Source organism: Cyclopterus lumpus, chromosome 17 (assembly GCF_009769545.1).
Source record: "Cyclopterus lumpus isolate fCycLum1 chromosome 17, fCycLum1.pri, whole genome shotgun sequence".
Taxonomy (NCBI): domain Eukaryota; kingdom Metazoa; phylum Chordata; class Actinopteri; order Perciformes; family Cyclopteridae; genus Cyclopterus; species Cyclopterus lumpus.
This window is the reverse complement of record NC_046982.1, coordinates 14,965,083-14,972,273: the sequence shown is the minus strand read 5'-3', so window position 1 is coordinate 14,972,273 and position 7,191 is coordinate 14,965,083.

The following is a 7,191-nucleotide window of genomic DNA, read 5'->3' as shown; positions in this document are numbered from 1 at the left end:
GAGCGAAAAGTAATTCATGGACTCTCAAATTAAGCATGCTTCAAATGCTGGTCTTTCTCTTATGAAACACAGCTGTTTTCTTTTTTGTCTCCCTAAATACTGCATAGACCATTAATTATATTCCACATATTCATATAACAGCAGTTCAATGTCAAGTAATTATTACAAAAATATGTAATAATATCAGCCTTTGAAGAAGAAAAAAAAAAGACCCCTCTAATGATTTCACCCCGCTGGTTTGACATGAAAGGAATTGACTGAATCCTGTTTTTAATGATGCTTGCAATCATTAAGTCGACCAAAGTACCCTTTATGGACTATTTCTTTTTAATTATCAAAAGTGAAAGGATTTAATTTACAGACAAGAATCCCTGGGGATCTAATGACCTAGTATCTTACTTTAAAAAAAACTACAGCAGTCTACGAGAATTCCCAAATCCTTGTCCAGCTCTGTGGCTTTTACTTCTACACGTAAAGTTATTCAGGATCATGTCCCAGAATCTGACATCCTTCTTTTTTTCTCTTGACTTGTGACTAAATGTACCCCTCATTACTGAAACCAGAGCTTTATTTGAACAATTGAATGATTCTTTCATACAGATAATCCTTCTCAACTGTATCGACGATGCAGTTACTTTGAGAAAAGTTCTGTAATCCTCCGGTCTTTATTCTTTTTACCTGCCTGCTTCTGGGTTTTCACCCCCTTTTCCCTGAATATGAAATTCATAAACGCTCACATCACTTTAAACACCATTTCTAGGGGCTCTAGGGTTCAGAGGAAGCAACTCAAACAGTGTGTGTTTTATTACATGCCTCAGTTATCCAGGAAAGGGGAAGCACATGTCTGGGTGAAATACGATAGAATTCAGATTATCTGTGGATATTTTGCCCAGTTTTAACCCCTCACATAAAATGAATCATATAAAAGTCTGTCCTAATTCAGTATAGGTTATTTGGAGAGTCGTCTTCTTCTGAGAGCAACCAGGGCAGTAGTTTATGTCTGCCTCTCTTTTTCCAGCTGCCTATTAGGATTGTGGCTTCCCCTGTGGCGGAGTATTTCTCCCCCCTGGCAGAAAGAGAAGTATGCCATTAGTTCACCAGACCTGCTATTGCTGTCAAAATACGAGTGGGGAGTAGATCTATTAGATACCTATTTTTCCTGGTAGGACAGCTTCCATCTCTGCCTTCCCCCTTGGCACATTAAATAAGGAGACAAAACCCAGATGACTGGTTCTGAATCTATGAAAACATGCACTAAGTACACTGCTTTGGATGTGGATTCTCAAAGAAAATAATGAAAAAGCCACTGGTGGAAAAAAAACAAAATGTATCAGAGGACATTTCAATTGAGAAGACACAGTTTGCTGTCATGGTGAGCTCCAATACCAACTGCAGATTTTTGTTTTCTCTTTTTTGTTTTCCTGTTGATTTTATTATAGTTGTACCTTTTGGATAACTTTTATTAAAGGGGTACACCATTCAACTTTGACTTCCATCTTTCCGACAAACAAAGCTAATCATTTTGCAGTGATAGTGACAGTGACAGTCGTAAATCCTCTGTGCGATCTCACCTCATCTATCTAGATTCAAAAACAGTTGGAAGCCATCTATAATATTTAGTACTGGGTTTCAGCTCCACAATGAAGCAAGCCTGATTCTTTAAGTAGCAGAGGGAATGGTGCAAGAAAGATTTGTAATAAAAGCCCGCTCAGGTAAATCACTTTTCAAACTGTCATCACCCGCAAGGGTAATATTATTGGAAACAGGCGGTGTGTATAACATGTGGATATTGGCTACTCGTTTCACGGTCCCTTAAGACTTGGGCACCGGTGAATTCCACTCTTCTTTATGAATTATCTTTAAACCTCGATTTGGCAGACAAGTTGATGTCTTTTTATGTCCACTGCCAATTATTTGTTAGTTCAGCCTTTTATGTATAAACTTTCAATTGCAACTTTTGTCACAGTTCTCTATTGTCAGTGATGGAGGAAATATTCATATTTCCTCCATCCAAGTAACATCACTGTAAAACAAATATTCCATTAAAAAATAAAAGCGGCATTAAAAATGTTACTAAAAGTACAGACGTATTATTACGTCGAGGTGGAGATTCAATTGAATTCAATTCGATTTATTTTGTGTAGCCCAAAATCACAAATTACTAATTTGCCTCAGAGGGCTTTACAATCTGTACACATACAACATCCCTGTCCCAGGACCTCACATCGGATCAGGAAAAACTCCCGAAAAAACTGAAAAAAAACTTTTCATAGGGAAAAAAGGGAAGAAACCTTCAGGAGAGCAACAGAGGAGGATCCCTCTCCCCGGATGGACAGAAGCAATAGATGTCACGTGTACAGAATGAACAGTGTTACAGAGTTACAACACATTCAATGAATATGACAGAAATTTATGAATAATGAGTACTAGGCGTGGACCACGATCCAGACCTCCACAATCCATGAAACAGAAGGAGGAAGGATGATGAAGAGGACGATGATTTAAACAATTTTACATACTTGTCTGAGTTTGGGTCAATATAGCGCATACGCAATGCATGATTTAGTTACTTGAACCAGTGTTAGTGTTACAATTATTTTATATTGTTGTTGTTTTTTTACATAAACTAAGAATCAACAGTTTGACTTTAAAACCACCACAAATGTGTAATTATTTACATCAACAATCAGTCCCCAATAGTTCGATTTCTTTATCAATTTTGACTGTGTATAACAATGTATTCCAGTTGGTTCATCTAAGTCACTAGTAATCATTGCAGTCAAAATTAATGTGAAATCATAAGACCAATATTTTTGCTCTGAAATGTAGTGACCAGGAAGTACAAAGTCGCAAGGAAAGTCCTTGAATTGTATACTTACGACCAGCACATGAATGTATCTTTTAACATTGAACCGTGGTCCAAACTGAATGCTTTGTAGGTGAAACAAATAAAATAAACTAATTATGTAGCTGAAATATGACAGACTAAACAAACCAAAAATAGTGTTTTCTAATAAAGTTATCATCTAAGTTTAATTCAGCCGTTATTTGACTACCCCCTTTGTCTGGCCAAAGCCTTATCCAGTAAGTTGAGTCTCAGGGCGGTCCACTGTTTGTGTGAGCTCTGAATCTGCAGGCTTTACAGGCTTTCCTCTATCCAGGCCGGGCGGAGAGGCTGCTGACTCTACATTCTCATCCCTCTATCCCTCTTCCTCCATCCCTCCATTCCCCAGTGTCCTGTTTACTCTCGTCAGCCCTGCGGCCGTGCCACCTCAGAGACACTTCAGACCACCAAGGTCCTGGCGGCCTCCCGGGATTGGCCGTAGACGGCCCTCACCATGGGAACAACTGGGAGACTTGCTGGAGTGGGTGGGGGAGTGGTGCTGACGGTGGCTTAGTGGTGGGGATTATTTTATGCTGTGGAAGGTGAAGGTATGATTACATGTGACCAGGCCTTGACGTTCAAAATATATGGGGATGCTGTTGCATTGTGTGGCCAGGTGACCTCTTATAGGGCTCCTCCGTAAAAAACCATGAAACCATTATCGAAAAGAAATCTCACTGTGACTACAGAGAAAACATCTCGGTAACACAGACATTGACTAAGAACAGTCTTTTTCTTGCAGATTTGACTGTTACATTCGGATTGGCAGGAGGTTTTCATACCATCCTACTTAAATTTCCTCCGTAGCCATGAAGGTAATAGGAGATGTTATTTTTGACACTCTGAGAAAACTTGGCCTAATAATGTTCTGGGATTCTTTCCAGTGCGTCGGTCGCCCTCTGCTGGTTAAAGCCTGCATTGTTCTCCTTTTTCCTCAGTCAGCAATAATGTGGTGCGATTTGCACAGAACTGCCTCCCACAAAAGCCACTGCAGCAATCATCACGACATCTATTTTTTGCATGGGTGGTCCCCCACACATTGTTGAACTCGGTGACAGCTCTTGTGAATGTAAGAAAAGCACTGGTCCAATTCTGGGCAGTGGAAGGAGTTCTGCCGGTCAGTCTGTCAGCAACCCATCAAGGCAAGCAGCATCGGCCAAGCAACGCATGTAGCTTTTGATGGGTTTTCTCAAAACGCTCACTGGCAGGACATTGTAGTCTCTGCAAGAAGGCTGTCATTGTGGAATGATGAGGGAGTAAATGTGATATTGGTTTCTGTTCTGGAAGCGTGGCATATGAAGTGTTCAATGGCTACTTTTTGAGACTGCTGGAGAACAAGGGGATGCAGGTGTTTGTGCATTATTCTCCACATGGAGCCGGTCGGCACTCATTTTCTGCTGAGATTTTGGGAAATGGGTTCCCGCTCCCAGGCAATCAGCAGTGTTTTCCCCATGCTGATGTGAGCTCTGTGGGCCTGCAGGTTGTGATGGCCTCTTCCCCCTTCAGACAGAAGGGAAGGGAGTCTGCTGAGCCAGCACATCAAGGGGAAGGGTGAGGCTCAGAAAGGCCCATGATGGAGCAAATTGTTTTGGACTTTTAAAAAGGACCGAGTACCCAATGTATAGCTTCCTAAAGGGGTATGCGTTAAATGGATTGCAGGACTATTCAGATTCCTGTATTCTCCAATGAACAATCCTCACAAAAAAATGTGAATATCTTTTCATTCAGGTTTCTATACTAAGACAGGTAAACACAACAAAAACACATTCCTAAACAGGCACCTTTTAGCAGAAAAAAACTAAATGAAAGAGAGCCTTCAAGTCTCTACTGAAACAAAACCAACCTGGAACACTGAGGGAAAGGGGGACTGTGGGCTTTTACTCCAAAGTGTTTGTGTTGGGTCTTCAAGATTTTGACAGCCACAGGATATGTGTGGGCCATTGTTAGTCACTCTGAGTGCTACCTCAGTGGTACAACTTCCTCCTCCTCCACCAACTCCACGACCACACACACACACACACACACACAACACGCATCAATCGAGACTATGCACATTTCTGTTGTGTGAGATTTATTTTAAAAGAACTGAAACTTGACATTTTTATATCGTTGTCTAATTATACATTACTTTTATTTGTGACTTTATTATTTGAAATTTAAGAATTCAAGAATTTGCTAATAGTATTTATTTCATTTACATTTATCGCATTAATCAAATGTCTATTTAACTGAAAATGAATGAAAGAGAATGCAGACAATTTACAATGATCCCAATAATAATCCTATATATAAAAAAAAGAATTTAATTGCTTAAAAGTCAGCTCCTTTTATTTAATTTGATTTACCCAAAAATAAAATAAGTAAATAAAACATTGGACATTTTAGAGATATAACAACTGAACTAGGATGGATAATGCTGTGTTTAAAATGCATGAGCATTATTTGATATCAATTTAGTCAATAGATGGATTGTATGAAAAGCTTTTTTATAATTATTTTCATAATTAATAATACTGAGGCTTTAATCCAAAAAGCCTTTGAGAATGTTTTGTAAATAGATTAGACTTTATTTTTGTACTCAATACTTCTATAAAAAGGGTCACAAATAACATAAAGTATTAAAATCAAGTTCACATATTAAAAAAGAAGCAAGCCAAATCTTGAGTCAAATTTCCCTCATGTTGCAATGAAAGCACTTTTTAAAAAATAAGGCTTAATCTTAATCTTTAAGATATGTTGTTATAATACTAAATAATACTATAAGAACAAATTGCTAAAGCACAGGAGATCAGATCATTTTTTTATGTGATTATTATTATCATTAGGTATAATATTAAGGAATTAAACCTCTCTGTAGCAATAATTATATATTAATGTATGGATTTAACTTCTAAAATAGAACTTACACTTACACTTACACTACCTGATAGTATTCCCAACTGCAATAAATCCTCTACCAGTAAGAGCATGAACATCATCCAAAACGCCCCTGAATAGACACAGTAAATCTTTTTGCCACACAACACATAAAATGTCTCCCTCAAAATGGGCTCTTTGTGTGGTCAAGTGAATATGGCCTGAAGAGTGAACCGCAGCACTGTGACTCTTTTCCTGTCTCTCCGGTCTAAAAGCAGACTGGACTGAAATGGAGGCAGGCCCCCCCAAAAAAAGAAGCCCAAACCAAGAACGAACCAGCAATGCATTTCCAGCTATAATATGGTCAGATACGAGTGATTTGTTTACTTTATATTTACATGATCAAAACAGCAAAGGATGTAAATGTCGCTGGACTGTAATACGGATGAAGTTATTTGGCTGTTGTTTGTTTCATCATTGTTTCCTAAAATATGTGGTGTTGCAAAATACACTTGTTTTTCTCACCATGCTGTACTTTATAACAAGATACATGTCCTCATGACAGAAATCATCACATCTTTTCGCGTCACCTCAGTCTGACCCTTGTTTCTCAATTTCAGGGTTGTGTCATGCATGGAATCCCCCCTCCTGTCTCGAGCTCCATCGTGGGAAACATTTCACACTACAATAGCAGCAGCCGTACGGGTTGCCATTTGGATGCCTTGTGCAGTGTTTTTGTTGGCCATGGGAGCTGTTTTTGGGAGTCAGACAGAGAGCGGGCTATGGGGTCTTTTCCCCTCAGTCATACGGTCCCTGCTGCAGAGAAACCGGGGCTCAGCTCATCGATCACAGTGCACTGGGAGGGAGGACAGACGCTGTGGGTGGGATGGGAGAACATAACAGAGACATGTACAGTATGGTTATGTATGAAGCTCATATGTATGTGCTGCGTAACATGTGTGTGTGTGGGCGAGTAGATCAAGGAGTTCCAATAAAACATGACCGGGGTATGTTGTGGGCAGGATAAGTAGATGTTTGCATAGGTATGGGGTCATGGAGGAGTTCATTTGTCTGGCTGGAAAGTCATAAAACATGCACACAAGCAGCATGTTCATACACCCACGCATGCACACAAGCTCGTATTAGCACACTAACAGAAAGAACGTACTCCATCAGTCTGTTTGAATAAGACGCTCGGCTCCATTTAATTCAGCAAAGACTCCTCAGCTTGAGCTAAAGCATAAGAGAGCGAAGCGCGCACACACTCGGGGGGGCCTGATGGATTATGGCTCACTCGGCCACAGAGCCCTCTCAGCAGGGCTGGCAGACTGAACAGAGACCCCGTGCAGGCCGAGGGGGGAGCCAGAGGGACGAGTAAATACAAAGCTGATGGAAAGGGCCCCATGTGGGACCGCCTGACCAGCAGTCGGGCCCAACCTGATTGTGATGTG